This window comes from Fundulus heteroclitus, chromosome 19 (assembly GCF_011125445.2).
Source record: "Fundulus heteroclitus isolate FHET01 chromosome 19, MU-UCD_Fhet_4.1, whole genome shotgun sequence".
NCBI classification, from domain to species: Eukaryota; Metazoa; Chordata; class Actinopteri; order Cyprinodontiformes; family Fundulidae; genus Fundulus; species Fundulus heteroclitus.
Window position 1 is genome coordinate 2,816,689 of NC_046379.1, and position 16,501 is coordinate 2,833,189.

The 16,501-nt window shown below is 42.0% G+C and overlaps 1 protein-coding gene across 1 annotated transcript in view; it reads right to left on the bottom strand.

Annotated features, from left to right (window-relative positions):
* The window catches only part of rnf144aa (ring finger protein 144aa), a 33,486-nt gene extending 17,743 nt beyond the window's left edge, over positions 1-15,743 (bottom strand). The window contains exon 1 of the mRNA XM_012867781.3: positions 14,813-15,743. The gene's annotated coding sequence lies outside the window, so the exon portion shown is untranslated. The remainder of the gene's footprint in view (positions 1-14,812) is intronic.
* Between the last annotated feature and the right edge of the window lie 758 nt (positions 15,744-16,501).

Sequence of the window (16,501 nt, forward strand, 5' to 3'; positions counted from 1 at the left end):
CCCCTTGCTGCTTAGCAACCAGCTGGAGGAGGATTGTAGAGATGGAGGGAGCAGTGAAGGAAGAAACAGTCTGCTTCGGTTTGGGGCTGCTGGTGGGCAGGGGAGGACAAAGAATCGCAGGATTGGGTTCAGGAGTTCATAGGACCGCTCCATGGACCCGTGCAGAGTCCATGTGCCAACCAGCAAGGGGGGAGGAGAGCATGAGAGCTGCTGCGTTTTGCTTCTATATCCCAGTTTTCCCAACTGTGTAGCCTTTTAAGCAGGAGGAAATCTGCAGGATGTTGCATGCAGGACCGACCCGCTACATGAAGCTGCTCCACCCGAGCCTTTAAATACAGCAGATGAGTCAACATGCATTCCTGTGAGCAGTTTTACTCTCAATCTGCGCCTGATTAAAATATCTAAAGACAAGAACAGCAGCAGAAATACGACAACATCAATGTTTCTAGTGAGTCTTTTGACATATAATTCACATCAGACGTCAGTAAATGAAAAAAAAAAAAAAGTAATTCCCACATGAAAGAAACTGAAACCAGACCATAAATTAAGTGATAAAGTAAAATAAAACATGGTAAAGAGAAATTTATTCAGCACTTTTAATCGGCATCTTATGCGTTTTATAAGTTTTCTCAATCATAAAACCCTGAAATCAGGGACGGCCTTTGCCAGGGGCAGGTCGTCCAAATCGGGGACGTCTGGTCCCCCTAACAGGCCGGCCACTGGCTACAGCCTATCCTGCTGTGAAACGCAGCCAAACACTCTTCCCACAGACTCCACTGATTATTTACTGACACCGTCCATGCTGCTGTCGTCAGACAAGCAGGTAATAGGCACATTTCAATTTCTGCTTATTAGTTGGAATAATATAAACCGACCGCTAGAGAGAGTTGACTGTTCAGAAGAACAAACAACTGGTGCTTACCCGTCGAGGAGAAACTTTGCCAACCCTGCATTTATTTTTTAAATGAATTATGTCTCTCAGACTTCTCCATCTTTCAAACAGGTTATTATTAATCCTCGTTTACCATAGGTGGTTTTGTCTTTTGGTGTTGTTGAGACCATTTCTGGTACGCTTACTGGCTTCCATGTTTGCAGGCTGCTGCTTTTCTGCCAACACAAAATAAAACCAAATGCTGCGTTCTGTGTTTGGGAACCCTGGAAACTCTCATACGATTGGATCAGGAACCAGGAAGTAAACACGAGCTACAGTCTGAACCAAAGTAGTTCTGGATGGTACCTCTAGGTTTGGGAGGAGAAAATGTGACTCATACATTGTTGATGGAGAGGACAGATTATTTATAGGGAATGTTACGTCCATACTGGATGTTAAAGTAAATATTTAACTTATTGCTCCTTTAATGCTGATTGTTGTAATGCACACCAAATTATTGCATTTTTTATGCTTCGTACATGAGGCTCCAGATGTTAGGAAGCAAACGTTTAACAAGTGGCTGCTGGGTTTTTCTTCAGCGGTGGAGTATTGTGCAGTGAGCATGCTCAGAGGCACAATGACTACACGCTGTGGATAAAAGCAACAGTAAATGTTTAAGGAAAAAACGTCACGGCTAATTCCAGGTCTTTCTGAAGCGAGTGCTCCCTGTTCAGATTAGTTTGACTCGTGCGTCAGAGAAAAATAGTTTTATGGTAAAATGTTTTCTCTCAAAGGAACATTCAGCAGTTTAAATGACTGAACTAGCTGATATATACTTGCACTGATAGGTGACCCTGACACATCTAAGCTTTTTTCTAGGCTTTCTGAACATTTTCATAGAATCTTTTCTTCTTTTTAAAATCTTTAAAGCCCTTTGTGTCACGTTTGATTGCATGAAATGTGCTCTATGAATAAAACTTGACTGACATGTTACTGCCTGTGTCGTTCCACATTATTGCACATCATTTAATTTGTGGAGTTCTTAGTGTTGATTTCTTTGTGTGGATTAGTTGGGTTGTTACCAACATCTTTTATGACCCGTCCATCAGAAATATGTTGACAGAGAAGAAAGCATTTGGTGTTTTTAAAACTTATTTTGAGTATGACTCAGAGAAGATGCAGAGATTCTCGGTTAGAAAACTTAACTTTCCAGCTGTCACTCCAAGCAGTGAGTCAGTTCTTGGTAAACTTGACTCGGCGAAATATCTCATTTAGTAATGAACTCTTCCTCCTTCACATCGCTTCATCATGTTCTCAGTAGGAGGACTGAAGAGAAAAGGAAAAGTGAAAGCTCGCTTGCTGCACCTCGGTTCTGACTCATTCCAGTCCTCTTCTATCCATTCATTGATTCATTTCTGGACGTCGTGACCGTCACCAGAAAGCCGTGAGGAAACTTAACCGAGCCATGAACCCAGAGATGGACGTTTGTCATTTAGAAGAAAAATGAACCAACAGAGGGTCTTTAATGCCAGATTACCTAATTACCAAAACAAAACACAATACAGGACTTATTGGGCAGAAAGACACATCATGTGGAGAGAACTAAAATATAAATTACAATAAAAACAATTATGTTGAGTCTTAAAAAAAAATAAAAAAAAATTGGTTAAAGAATTGTAAATAAATTTAGTTGTAGGGACCCAGCTGTTGGGAGTTAAGTGTGTCTTGTAATGAAAAGTATGGCTGTGTAATTTATTCTATTATTTGGATGATAAATCAATGATTGATTTGACTGTTTTTTTTCTCATTTTCAACTACAGTATATGTGGATTATGTGGGTTAATAATATCTGGTGTGAATGCTGCAGATTAGAAAGCCTTTATTTTCCCACAAAGGTGAAATTCACGATATATAGACACTAAAGGAACAATATTTCACTAAGTGCATAAAGCGTATGAAGACGTGAGCAGTCCAGCCTGGGCGCTCGCAGGACAAACAAACTTCTATAATATTGCTTTGTTTACTATTTTTTGTTGCTCAGCAAAGATGGAAATTCTTCTTCTGTGTTTTTTTTTTTTAGGGAGTTTTGATAGCTGCGCATGTCAGAGTGGTTCTATTCTGAATAAAGCCAGGTGCGTACACACGTTATGATCAGGTTAATTCATTGTGTGTCAATATAAACGGTACTATGTGATTTTTTTTGTTTGTTTTATAACGTAAACATGGCCGTTGACTCTGTAAAGTGCCTTTAGATGACGTGACGTGACTTGGTGCTATATAAATGAACTGAAGCTAAACTGAAGCAGCTAAAAGCAGCAGTGGTAAGTTCTGCTTATGTGACGTAAATCCAGACGGGTGACGAACATCTTCAACCTGTAGTAAGCGCTCCTGCAGGCGGCTCCTCCCTCGCCACTTCCTTCCTGCCTTTCCGTCGGCTGGAGTCCAACTCCTCTGCCTGGAACAAATAAATATGAACGCTACGTTTCGTCTACTGCGTTTCGTCCTGGAGTCCTGATGCTGACAAGATTTGATCAGGAAAAGAGATGATTAGAAAAATAAAAGAGAGACAGCTAAGCTTTGTCACAGATCCTTCCTTTCAGCAGCTGTTAAATCTTTACAACCATCCCATAAACTCAGTAAGACGTTTACATCCCTGCTGTTAATGCACATTTTTATTATTCTTAGAAATAGTCTGTTAGTGTTTTTTGTGCATGAACATACATGTTTTATACATTTTTGCAAAATATTTAACCTGAGTATGCTGTTTTTTTTTGTTGTTGTTTTTTTTAACAACTGTACAGTTTTTTCCTTATTTTGTAAACTCCCCCTTCTTATTTTTTGCTTTTAATATTTTTTAGCTTTGTGTGAATCTGCACGCTTCCATTTGCCTTTCACTTTGCTGCTTGTATACCTGAATTGCAAACACAACATTCAAAGCACTTCAGATAATATTAAAGCGTATTTACATCATAATACTGTAATAAAATCAGCTAATTTCAGTGGAAATCTTGTGCAAAGGAAACAAAGGGTGGAGTCCTTCTGTCTGGAGGCCGAGGGAATAACATCCTTGTCAAAGCTATTTAAAACGGGTAATTTTAAAAATGTTTTCCAGTGTTTATCTCATAATATTGTTAGCGATTCATGGTTTCCAGGTGGCAGCACAACAAATTATTTGAATCATAATTAACAGCCATGTTTAGATAATAACTAAAATATGCTAATAATCAGGCTTGTTCCTGCTGTGCAAAGCATTAATGTTGCTTGTTAAGAGACATTTCCCAAACTCTGTATGACTTAATGAGATTATAAATTACTCCAACATGTTTATTTCATGATAAAGCAGGTCATGTGGAAACTGAGGAGTTATCAAGATATTCTTTATTATTTAGAAAAAAAAACAAGCGTAAACTTAAAATATAAAAGGATAACAACACATTGGGTGAAAAAATGCCATGAACAGAAATAACAGCATGGTTTATATTCAGTAATATTATTGTAAGCCGTATTTAGGTCATGTGTTGAGGTTTATTCAAATCATTCTCTCTTTAAAAAGACCTAAGAACTCTGAGCTAAGCCTGATTTCACAAAGTAGGGATCCATGTGCTTGTTGTTTTTCTCTTAGAATTTTTTTTATTTTTTTAGCTAAAATCACAAATAGGAACTTTAATTCTGGCCAGTTCAGATGCTCTAAATGTACAGTAGCATAGCTTTAATGATGGACAGGGATTGCAGGCAGGCATTATGAGGGCAGCTAAGAATGGCAAGGGGCCTATTCTTTCCCATCCCTTGAGGTTTTAAACAATCATCTAAATATAAGTTGGCTTTGTGAGTGGGGTGGAGAGTGTGTGAGAATCAGTGCTTTGGCAGGAAGACCCGTCACAACGGTCATTGTGTTTGCACCGTTAAAATTTTTTATAAATCTGTAATTTATGAGATAAATCCGACATAACAGCCACCAACAACCTGAGCTAGGGAATCACTTTTCCTAAACTATTATATTTACTTTTCTGGGAACCAGAACAATTTCCTCCACCTCATTTACAGCAACAACTAAAGAGCCAAATAACCCATAAACATAAAGTGCTGCAGTAAGTGTAATAAAAAGCATAACAAGATATAAATTATTTTATTTAAAACATAAAATCAAAATTCACTCCTATTTATTACTATTTTAATGTCATCTAAATCCCTTTCTTGTTGCTCTTTATAGATTAACACAAGCCTAACAAGCTGACGTTAGCCTGTTTATTATTAGACGTGCTGCTTTTATATTGCTGGCTGGGGTCTTAAAACAGCATTACTGCAGGAAGAATGATGGCTGCCTGGGGCTCCTTTAACCCCCATTTCCTTTCCTGTCTTGAATGCTGCCACACTGAAAAACAAGTTCCTCGAGTCTAAAAGTAAGAAAACGACAGGATTTTTCCTGTGATGCCTTTAAGGCCTGCGTGTCTCTTCGGTGGCACTCCTGCTCTGAATAGTGCGTAACTATTGGGATCAAAAGTGTGGAATTCACAATGTTCAACTGCATCAGGAAGGGGCACTTTATTATTATTTTTTAAATTTCAATGCTTTTTGTGCATAACCAAATAATTGTATTAGTAATTATTAGCCATGTTAATCATACAACAGGACAATCAGTTTCAAGCATCCTGCATGCTGAGGTCAGTGAACACAGCAGACCGTAGCATGAAATTAAGTCATTTTTGGGCCGTTGCTCTAATATCTAAGTTGCAGTTGTGTTAATTTTGTAACACTGCTGCATCTCTGAATACTTGGCGTTGCGAGACGCAACGCAGAGCCTGACTGGAGATAAAATTGCCTGACTGGAGAATTAGGCTACGTTGTTGATGCTCAATTCCAAATTTTTGATGAAATCCCTATTTTTTTTTTTAGGTGCCCGTTCATACTACTGTTAAATGTGATAATTCTTCTGTCTGAACGCAAAGCGACACGCACGCGAAGATAACAGAATGAGATGTCCCACAGCAGCGCAATGTTTGTAGAAGTAATGATGAGTGTAATTGTTTCTTGAAGTGTTGAATAAAGTTTCTTAAAAACAGAAAAAAAAAATTTAATCGCAAATACCAGCCGGTCTCTCCCCTTGTTATTATGAGAAAGCCCTTGAGCAATGAGAGCCGACAATCAAAATGAAGGTAAGAAGAAAGCAGCATAGCTATTAACAACTTTTATGGAAAGTTAGCTGCTACTACTGTGTACTATGTGTAGTTGGAGACAGGAGAGTGACGTAAAAGACGGTTAAAATGTCACGTGTCTGTTAATCCGACACGTATCCGAATTAGTAGCACATGTGGAAGTGGCACAAATCTGATTTTTGGAATGAAAATATCTGTTCTAATGCATCTGTTCTTCTTGTAAAAACAGCAAAAGTTCAGTACTTGTCTTTCAGCCAGCTGACCATCGGTGCAGCAACATGTAGGAGCAGAACCTTTAACCCCAGGAATGGTATTACTTAAAATAGCTGACATTTTGAAATTGTACCTTTTAAGAACTTGATATACCTTAATACAGCTAAACAGACCGTGCCTGTTAACCTGAAGAATAACCTACATAACCAATGCATGAATACAACAAGACAGACATCTGGAGCACCGCCACAGGGACCAATCTAACACAGAATATCTACAGAAGGCTAAAACTACCTTACGCCAGGGAAGTAAACCAAGTAAATGTGGCAGGCCAGCAGTGAGATCAGCTGGATTGCTGTTAAATTTGTGACCTGCAACGCGTGACAGAAAAAACAACCACAGAAAGCAAGCAGGTTAATCATCACATGTTAATGTCTGTGTGCCTGGCTCTAAGCCCACGCAGACAGGGGGATTAAGGGGATTCACCCAACGCAGCGACGGTGGAGATTTACGGAGGAGCCGGATTCTTTACCTGCATAAAGCAGAGCAGGTAAGACAGAGATGTACTCTACAACTAGGGCTGGGCGATAAATCGATTTAATCGATTAATTCGAATTTACAATTCTTTAAGATTTAATTTTTGGAAAATCTGGATTTTATTTTGCCAATACACTCATTGGGTTTCCATGAAGAGAACAGCATGTGATGCTGAATATATGTTTAGGCAAATGTATTGTCAAAATATTGTTAAGTGGAAACTTTTTACCATAATACGAGGTACTTCATTTACTTATTTACTTTTTTTTTAACTTAGTTTGAAGTTCACAAGTGCAGTGAAGCCTGTTCTTAGCTCCATGTGTAATACCACTAGCAGCAAATGTTTTGTTATATTTTCATTGTTTATAATATCACGGCTGCTATCTTGTTTTACATGTTTCACAGCTTGTTTTTAGTTGCACTTTGAATTCAGGTCAACTCCCTGATGAAATGCTTGACATAAAGGCAAGGTTTTAAAATAATTGATTTAATTTATTTTTATAAAACAAAAAGGAGGAAAGAAATTGATAAATCGGATTTGGTATGATAAAATCGGAGATTTAATTTTTAATCCATATCGCCCAGTCCTAGCTACAACTCACTGACACAAGGCTTTTCTCTCCTAAAATGTGATTTAAATAAAGTTACATTATAAACTGACTGATAAATTAACGTCTTTTTTTAAATCTTACCTATCATTTTTATGTCAGTTTTGATAGTTTTGGCTTAAGCCCAAATTCCTCAGAAAATTAAGGAAATCAGACAACCAAACACTGTTCAGCCTGTTCACTGGGTGCCGTATCCAAGCATATCAATGGAAAGTTGAGTGGAAGGAAAAGGTGTTTTCCTTCCACTCAACATTTGCACAAACAACAGAGATAGCCACATGGTTGAGAGGATTGAGGAGTGAAGCCCATGCAGGAGTTTGGTGAATATTCGCCAGACGTGGACTGCGGCTGGAGGTAAAGCTCCATGATCCACCAACCACAGATGTATCCCAGACATGAGCTTAGACTGTTCCTTTCCTTTCCTTAGGCCATTCCTGGACCAGAGGCCACATCAGAAGTGTCTTACCTGAGCTAAGGAGAAGAAGAACTGGACTTTTGCCAAATTGTCCAAAGTATCGTCTTCAAATGAAAGTAACGTTTGCATTTTAGTTGGAAATCAAGGTCTCAGGGTGTGGAGGAAGAGTGAAGAGGTCCAGTGTGACGATTCCACAGCAATTAGGTCATCTCCTGGTGTTGGTCCACTGGATTTTATCAAGTCCAAAGTCAAAACAGTCGTCTACCAGAACGTTTTAGAGTCCTGCATGCTTCCCTTTATGGAGATGCTGATTTTATTTTCCAGCAGCTGCCCGCGCTGCCAAAAGGACCAATATCCACTTTAATCACCATGGTATGACTGGATCAGCTAGGAAACTGGTCATTTACACTACATGGACATTTATTTTATTGTTCTTATTTAATACTCTAATTTTTGGGTCGTAATTTGTTAAAACAAGAGAAGAAACAAATGAGATCCATCACTTTGTGTTTAATGACTATGTGAGTTTAACCTTTAGAATGGAATTCCCAAAATAAATTGATATTCCAATTTTCTAGAGCCGTAACTGTAAACATTATCTAATAAATAACTAAATAAGAAGAGCTTTAATGATGTCCGTCTCACAAACACCAGTTTTCCTTCAACAGGAAGTCCAGAACAAGCTGACTACCGCTCAAAAAGGGCGTTTTCTGCTCCTGTAATTGTCTCCTAAGCTTAGTGAAGGTGACAAGTATTCCACACTTAGCCTATTTCTTCTGACAGACGCAGAGAGCCTGGGCAAAGGGTCGACTTTGCTGGCAGCCCGTTGTCACTCGCTGCTTTACAGCGTCGGCTGTTATGTTGGCACATGGGTCACGTCTGCATAGTCTGACAATGCTGAGATTTACTGATATCTGATTTTAGAGCACAGACATAATGATGCTGCCCTGCTGGGCATAAACAGCTTCAGACCCGACTGCTCCAGCTTATTCTTTCACAGCAAGCTGCACACAGAAAAATAAGCAGCTTGGTTTGGGGAACCAAAACTAGGGAGGCATCTGAAGAATCGGTATGTAATTTGTATCTGGGAGATTCAGTGTCTTTGTTTTAGACTCTGGCATTTGGTCTCTGTAATGAGACATAATATGGAATAATTTGCACGCAGCACAAGGAAATGAGATCTGCTCAGAGATGTTCAGTAGAGACTTCTGTGGAGACTGATTTTAATCAGCGGACTGAGCCAGATCATCTTGCTCTAGGAAGTACTGCGTTAATATGCAACAAAGGCGTGATGCTTCTTCATCTGGAGCCTTAAGTGCAAAAGGGTCCATTTTTCTTTTTACAAAACAGGAAAAGTTGGCCAGGAACTACCTACATATAAAACGTTAAGGGCGCTCACATTCAAGGATTAAGAGCTTTAACTAAAAACGGGGTGATTGCTGCGGTCAAATAAATGGCACACAGAGATCATTGGGAAAATGAAAACAGGTGTACCACAAGGCTCAGTTCTCTCTCTACTTCTTTTTAGTTTATATATACATGATTTGCCACATTCATGTCCTGGTGCAGGTTTCCAGATGTATGCTGATGACATTGTTTTATGTATAGCAGGTAAGAACATCGCATTTGTTTCAACACAACTGTTTATGTATTTGGAGTCTATGGTAGCACAAGACGGACAAATCTCATGTTAATTGTAAAGAAAACTGTGTAGATGTGTTTTTCCACTTGGATGTGATCTTTAATTAACAGTAATGATTTAAACAAAGACAAAACTATCAAGCAAGTGTAGAAAGGAAAACATCTTGGGGTCATCGTGAATTTTGTTTAAAATTTTACAAAGTAAGAGCGTTGCAGAAGCCTATTTGCATTCCTTCTGACTTTTGATTGTTTTCGGATTTTAATCACTGCCTCACCTCTTAATCATAAGCAGCATCTAAAACTATCAAGCGACTACACAAAAATGCCGTTTTTCTCTCTCCTGCTTTTGTTCTTCTTCTTCCTCCTTTACTTCTGTGGCAGCGTTACAGCACCGCTAACTGGCATGACATAGGTATTACAACGCGTATTACGGCACTTCGGGACTTCATGCGGTTTTCTCTTTGTGCTCAAACCTTTCTGTGCGACAGTATTCGGCTCCCTGTGATTGTAGCCTAGGGACAATAACCAGGGCAACTAAGGGTTTGGACAGGAAGCTTATTAGATCACAGCTTCATCATGGGCCTTTTGTTCCTCTAAGAACTCGTGGGTACGTTTTGAAGTAGAGCTCCAAAACATATTGCATATAGGGATGCAAACAAATAATGGACTTTGGATTGTCGATTACTGGTTAATTAGATTAACGTTTGTCCAATCCAAATAACTGATGACATCCATTTAGACCCTCTTTTAGTGTTGTAGTATGGTCAACGTCCACAAGAGGGCGCTGTCGGTCATTCTAAAGTGGAGCCAGACTGCAGTAGTCAGAGAAAGTAATGGCGGAGGCAACGTGAAGCGGTCCAAACAGAGTCCAGTGTGATTTTTGCACAGTTTGACAACAAGGATGCAAAAATGCTTTTTATGCGGTTCTGTTCAGAAATATAAACACCCAACAAACTCCTTAAGTTGTCAGCTAAAAAAGCTTCCATTCAGCCGGGCTGCCTGGCGGAGCAGCGTCAACTTCTCAACCAAAACGGCAACAAGATGGAAATAAACATCGGATTCAGTCCAGTTTAACATATGGGAGCGGTTATTGGCGATATATCATGCACCTCTAATTATTGCTAAAAAATGCAGATGTTTGTCATGTAAATGCTAAAGCTCCGACATTTTAAGCTTTCCATGTGTTTTTCTCACATCCCTACAGCAAACAGAATTTTGGTTCCTGCTGATTTCTCTTTTCTATGAATGCAAAAGTGTGAAAACCTCCCCAGATCAACAGCCAACAGCTAAAAGCCCTTCACCTGCATTCTAAGCACCAAGTAGAACCAACGGAGACATCTAAATGGAGCCATTTATTCATTTACTGCAATCACTTTAACAAGGCACTCAGACTCTAATCTGTGGCGTCCCGTCTCACTCTCACCCACAGTGGGCTAAACTATTCCAGTAATTGCTGACTGAGAATTCGCAGACAAAACAAGAGTGTACAGAGTCAGTGTCATCCCCTAATCTCTCAGGCACACAGAGTCTGGCGACAAATGCACACCTCAACAAAAACAGCACATTTCGTCTTCCACTGGAGGGTCACTCCACCCTTCAAGCATCATATTCCCTGCCGCCTGTGAGCCAGAGGCATGGAGAGAAACCCCCATTCTCTCAGTCTTATGGAAACAGCGTGAGGAGGAAGCCTTAAACCCAACGTAGGAAGTGGTTCTACATCCTGTTGTTAAGTTAGCCGCAGACACAAAAGGGTGTGAACCCACCGAAAGAGAGGAAAGGAAACCCCTTCAAAGGGTAGACGTCTCCGATGAGACCTCACAAGTCACACAAAGGACTCAAAACACTGCCATCACACATTTATGTAACAGCAGTAAGCTCTGATTGCCTGCTGCAAGAACCCATTAAGGGCTTTGCAGCCTTTGTGTGCCACTAAATGACGGCGGTGGTTTGGAGCAAACAGCGAGCGTACACCAGTAGTCAGCTGATCCGCTCATCGTCCGGGTTCCTGCTGCCCAGGTCAACCAAGGCTTCAGACCATTGTTGACCGTTTGGAAAAGAGATCTGAAAAGTGTGGCGTGCATCTCTGTGCAGCCTCCCGTACTCAAGTAGTCCCAACGTAACAACTCCAGTGGAACCGTTTTCCTTTAGCAGACCATTAATTATTAAACAGTGTGTAATTTACTCCTGGTACAAATGCTGCGGTTCTGTTTCTGGCGTCAGGAACGCAGCAGTCAGGATCAGGAAGCTCTAGTTCAGCCTGAGGTTTGGCTGATTGTTCATGAACTATCAGACTCATTCGGCTCATAAAGTCATCTTAAATCTTTGTGTCTGAGTGAAATCCATCAACCTGACTCTGCCCACCGGCTCTTTCCGTTAGCTCCCTCCAGGCAGCTAAAAGGTGTCTGCTTACACGCCGACTCGCTGCTGCTGCTGCTGCTCGTTTGTGCGTGACTCACCCAACCCTGCCGGCTCCCAGCGACGCACACAGCGCTGCGACGCTGAATCTTGGAAAGTGTCAGCTGGTCAGCAGATTCCTCGCAGCGTTGCTAACGGCCGTCTCACTTTACACGCCATACCTGTCTGGCAGAGTGGAGCCTTGGAGAGCGGCTCAAAATGCCACCCTGCTGCTGCTGCTGGGGGGAAGCATCCCATAACGCTCCCCTAGCACCCCCACCCGATCCGAGCCTCTTCCAGCAGGTCTTGAGGCCTCGGCTGATAACGCCCCCCCTGTTCACCTGGAAACCGGCCTCGCTCCCAACATTCACTAACAACCACACACTGAAATGGCTTTTAGGAATGTTGCATAAGCTTTTGGCGCCGTGTCGGCAGACTGACGGACCCCCGGAGACAGATTACACCCAGATGACGTCTCCTCCGCAAGCGTAAAGGTTAGTGAAAGAAAGGAGCGGCTGATTTACAGGAGAGGAGGTGTTAGCCCGGTTATTTAACTGAGAGCGCTTCAGATTTAGTCCTGCCAAGTCCTCGGTGTTCGGCATCGGTTCAGCGCCGCCACCTTACCTCCAACAGACCAGGGACTGAGCAGAACCAGGCCCCAGTGACTGCTTAGCCCAGTTCAGGCTGACGGGGCGCAGGGCAGATTGTTTGGGTGCCGCTCTCCGACCCAGAGAGCGTCAGAGGAGACCGGTCTGAAAAAACCGAGGCCTTAAAAATACTTTCCATTGATTACAGCAGGGAGGACGGTGACTCCCTGCTGCCCATGAGCTCAGACCTACAGGGTGGGAGGTCCGATGATGACATCATGAAATATCAGCATCCTGTCAAACTATCGCTCCAGCTCGGCCAAATAAACTAACTTTTACTGGGAAACGCAGAAGTGAGCGTGATAACCTGGATATGAAAGAGGGCGCGTCACCCGAGTGGCGTTGCTTTTAAATTTAGACTGATTTTTGGGACTTAACCAGGACGGTTCTCCTTAAAGCACTTCACTCACAATTAGGGCTGAACAATTAATCGCATTTTCAATATAAAAAAAAAAAAAAATAAACGCAATTTCCAAATTGCAGAGGTCTATAATTTTTGGCTATGTAACAATTAGGGAATCAGACGCGTCCATTAGCTGTCAGTAAAATGTTTAAAGTGGGTTTGCCTCCACATGGAAGGGAAGACAGTTGCAGCAGTGAGATATTCTAACTTTATTACTTGTTTTAGAGTTTATATAATCATACATAGCATTAAGTTCTGGTCAATCAGTTTAATACATAGACTTGCTTGTTGGTTGCACTTTATGTTCAACAAGGATCGATGTCCAAATCAATTAAAAGCTGTTCTCTTGAATAATATTCCGATTAATAGAAACATTAAAAGTTCTTGTTTTAAATAGTCCTTGTTTACAAACACCTTTTATCTAGAGGCCATTTGAACAGACAACAATTGTTGCTTTTGGTTAATGCAGAAAAAAGTCAAAATTGCAATTTTGGTTGAAATATATTGTAGGCAGAACGTAATCATTTCTGCTCTGAGTTTAGATGCTGTGGGACTTTTAGTAACTAATCTGCACGGAGAGGAAACAAATTGATTTGTTGTTTTGTATATGTTTAAAAAGACATGATAAATTAAACTGGGGGAAAGAAATCGTATTAAATCGCAATATTAAGAAAAGAAAAAAATCGCAATTAGATTATTTTCCAAAATCGTTCAGCCCTACTCGCAATGGTAGAAACGGTGCAAACGGATGGAGATCTGATCAGAAATGCATCCCAGCCAAAGTGACTCGTTGTGGTTTTTTTCCCCAGTAAGAGAAACGCAGTTTAGTCAGGATGAGATTTAACCGTGAGAGAAGACGATGGCGCTCTGACCACCTTAGAGCGCTCGATACGATGAACACCTCAGACTCCAATGACGTACGGAACAAAACCCCAGAACAGATCCTCTTTGGACCGTAGAGCCACAAAACGATCCAAACGAACGCAGAAAGCAGGTCGGTGTGAGACCAGAACCATCCGGACCGTCGTGGATCAGCAGCTTTGCTCTGAGACAGTCTGATCTCAGAGGTGTGTGTGGCGGCTGTGCACAGAGCAAACCTGCCGAGCAAAAGTTTTTTAAATCTGAGGACCGACTTTGGGCTCCGCTGATCTAAACCATCCCATAATACCTCAGGCTGTACGTTCAGGCTGGTTCTCCTGCAGGGAGGTGAAGCTCCATCCATCCTCCCACCAGCTCTGAGCTGCTTCCCTGTCCCTGCTGAAGAAAAGCCTCCCCACAGCATGATGCTGCCACCTCCGTGTTTATGCTGCAAACTGTGTCCTCACATCGCTCTCTGCGTGACGGACGCATTTCAAACCTCTTCTCTCCTCTTACCGGAGCGCTTCTTCTGCACGTGACAAGCTGAAAATACAAACATGTGCCGTCCGCAGGCATCACGGGCTTCTGGGCTGCTCTCCGTGTTCAGATGACGCGTTCATCCGAGCTCTGGGAGACGTTTAAAGCTTTAGAACAACTGGACCGCCACACACGACAGGTGATTTCTGGATGCGTTTTATTTACAGGTGTCACATCAAAGGGGGCTGACCCTTCCCATAATTCCCTGTAGCAGACTATGAAGTGAGCTCCAGAGGCATGAATAACTTTGCAGGTTACTTCATATTTGGGGGATCTAGCCTGCCAGATGTCAGGGGGTTTATGCCTTTAGGTGAACCTGCTGCTGTCTGACGCGTCAGGGACCTGAATGACCTTTCAGGGCCCAGAGGAGCCTCGTCTCCCCCTAAAACCTCCCAGAAATGATCATTTCACAGTCAAACTGGAGCACATCTGTCTGCAGCAGAGGGATGTTTCAGGGCTAAAGTGGAGGATGGTGAATGCTCTGTTAGTAAAAGCACCCCGCTGCGCTGCAATGGTGGGAGGCATGGAGGCTTACCTGGCTGGCTGGGATAACGCCGTGTCGACGGTGTGGCCTCAGGAGCGCTGAGAAGATGATCTCCTGGATTTGGATTAACGCTGCCGAGCGGTCAGTCCATCAGGTGGAGGAGGAGGCCGTCCGTGGAGGGCTGATGCCCATCTTTTGACCTGCTGCTGTGGCCAGACGGCGCCTGGCTCCGGGCCCCCGCGACGCGCAGCAAGGACGCCAGCGACCGCCGAGAACAAGAGCGAGAAGCGGGCAGCCCCGGCTGCGGCGGACCCGCTCCTCTTCACCGGGGAGGGGGTTGTTTTCACACCGGAACGGCGGCGCTTTGACTCTCGATTTCCGGGGGCGGGGAAGGAGGGGGGGAAGCAACGTCCAGCCGTCAGGATGCGACGCGGATCCCGCAGAAAATAACAGAGCGACTTCTTCTGCAGCACGGAAATCCGGGGGCGGCGTGTTTACCTCTCCTGCGTCCCTGCTGCCGAGCTCCGTCGGGGATCAGCTGCTGCTCAGCGAGGAGACGCCATTTGTGTGGAAGGAACGGCTTCCAGCCGAGAGCTGCGCAACACCGCCCCCCAGTGGACGAGCCAGCGCCTGCAGCTTCAGCCACAGCGGCCCCTGCTGGCCACAGGCCTTCATTACGTTGTTCGGCTCAGCATTTTATATTTGGCGTATTTTCAAAAGGCCTGGATCTTATTAATTGTCAACAAATTGATAAGAATGAAATGATAAATAATATACTAAAAGCATATTACGCTATAAACATATTAATATTAATGCACAGTTGATAGCACTGTAGCCAATCAGCAAACCCCTGGGTTAAAAACCCCACCCTGAGATCTTTCTGCAGTGAGTTTGCATGTTCTCCCTACTCCTCCGAGGATTTTCTTCGGGTACTATGGCTTCCTCCCACAGTCCAAAAACATTACCTTAATTGGCCTCTTCAAATTGCCCTCAGGTGAGTGAGTGTGTGTGTACTCATGTTATCTATTGACCTATAATAGACTGGTAACCTGTCCAAGCAGGTATAGAAAATAGATAAATCCTAAAAGCCGGTATTATCATTTCTATATTTATTTGTAATTAATCATATCCCATCATTGTTTTTCACCACATCATGACTTTATTTTAACTTTTGATCCATTGAAGTCATAATTGGTGTGTTTGAGGACTCATATTGACAGCTAAAATTATTTCATGAAGAGCTGTAACTGCATGCAAATATTGTTCATATATTTGTTTGTATATGTAAATACATTATATAATTCATGTAAATTATACATGAATTATATAATGTTAACATGAGTATTTTAAGCTGTAAAAATGTTATTTAGATGGCTGGATGAATAAATAGGGGACAGACCATTCTAGCACTTATAGACAAAGTTCTTCTTTCATTTTGACAAACTAAAGTACAATACATACTGTCAGAGTAATCTAATTCAATATAATTTGATCTATATAGCGCCAATTCATGAGTGTGTACTTCATTGGTAGGGATGAAAGATGTCGTCCGTAAAACGTGGATTAATGTATCATCATTAATGTATCCCCTCGTGCTAAGGTGTGCAGGGCTGAGTGAATTACTCCATACTTACTGTATGATTGCCTGCAGCTGGAAAAGCCCTGAATAGACAACTTGTTCAGTTTAGAGAAGCGGACATAAGTTTAATTTCTTCAAATTCTTCTTCCAATTATTTTGCA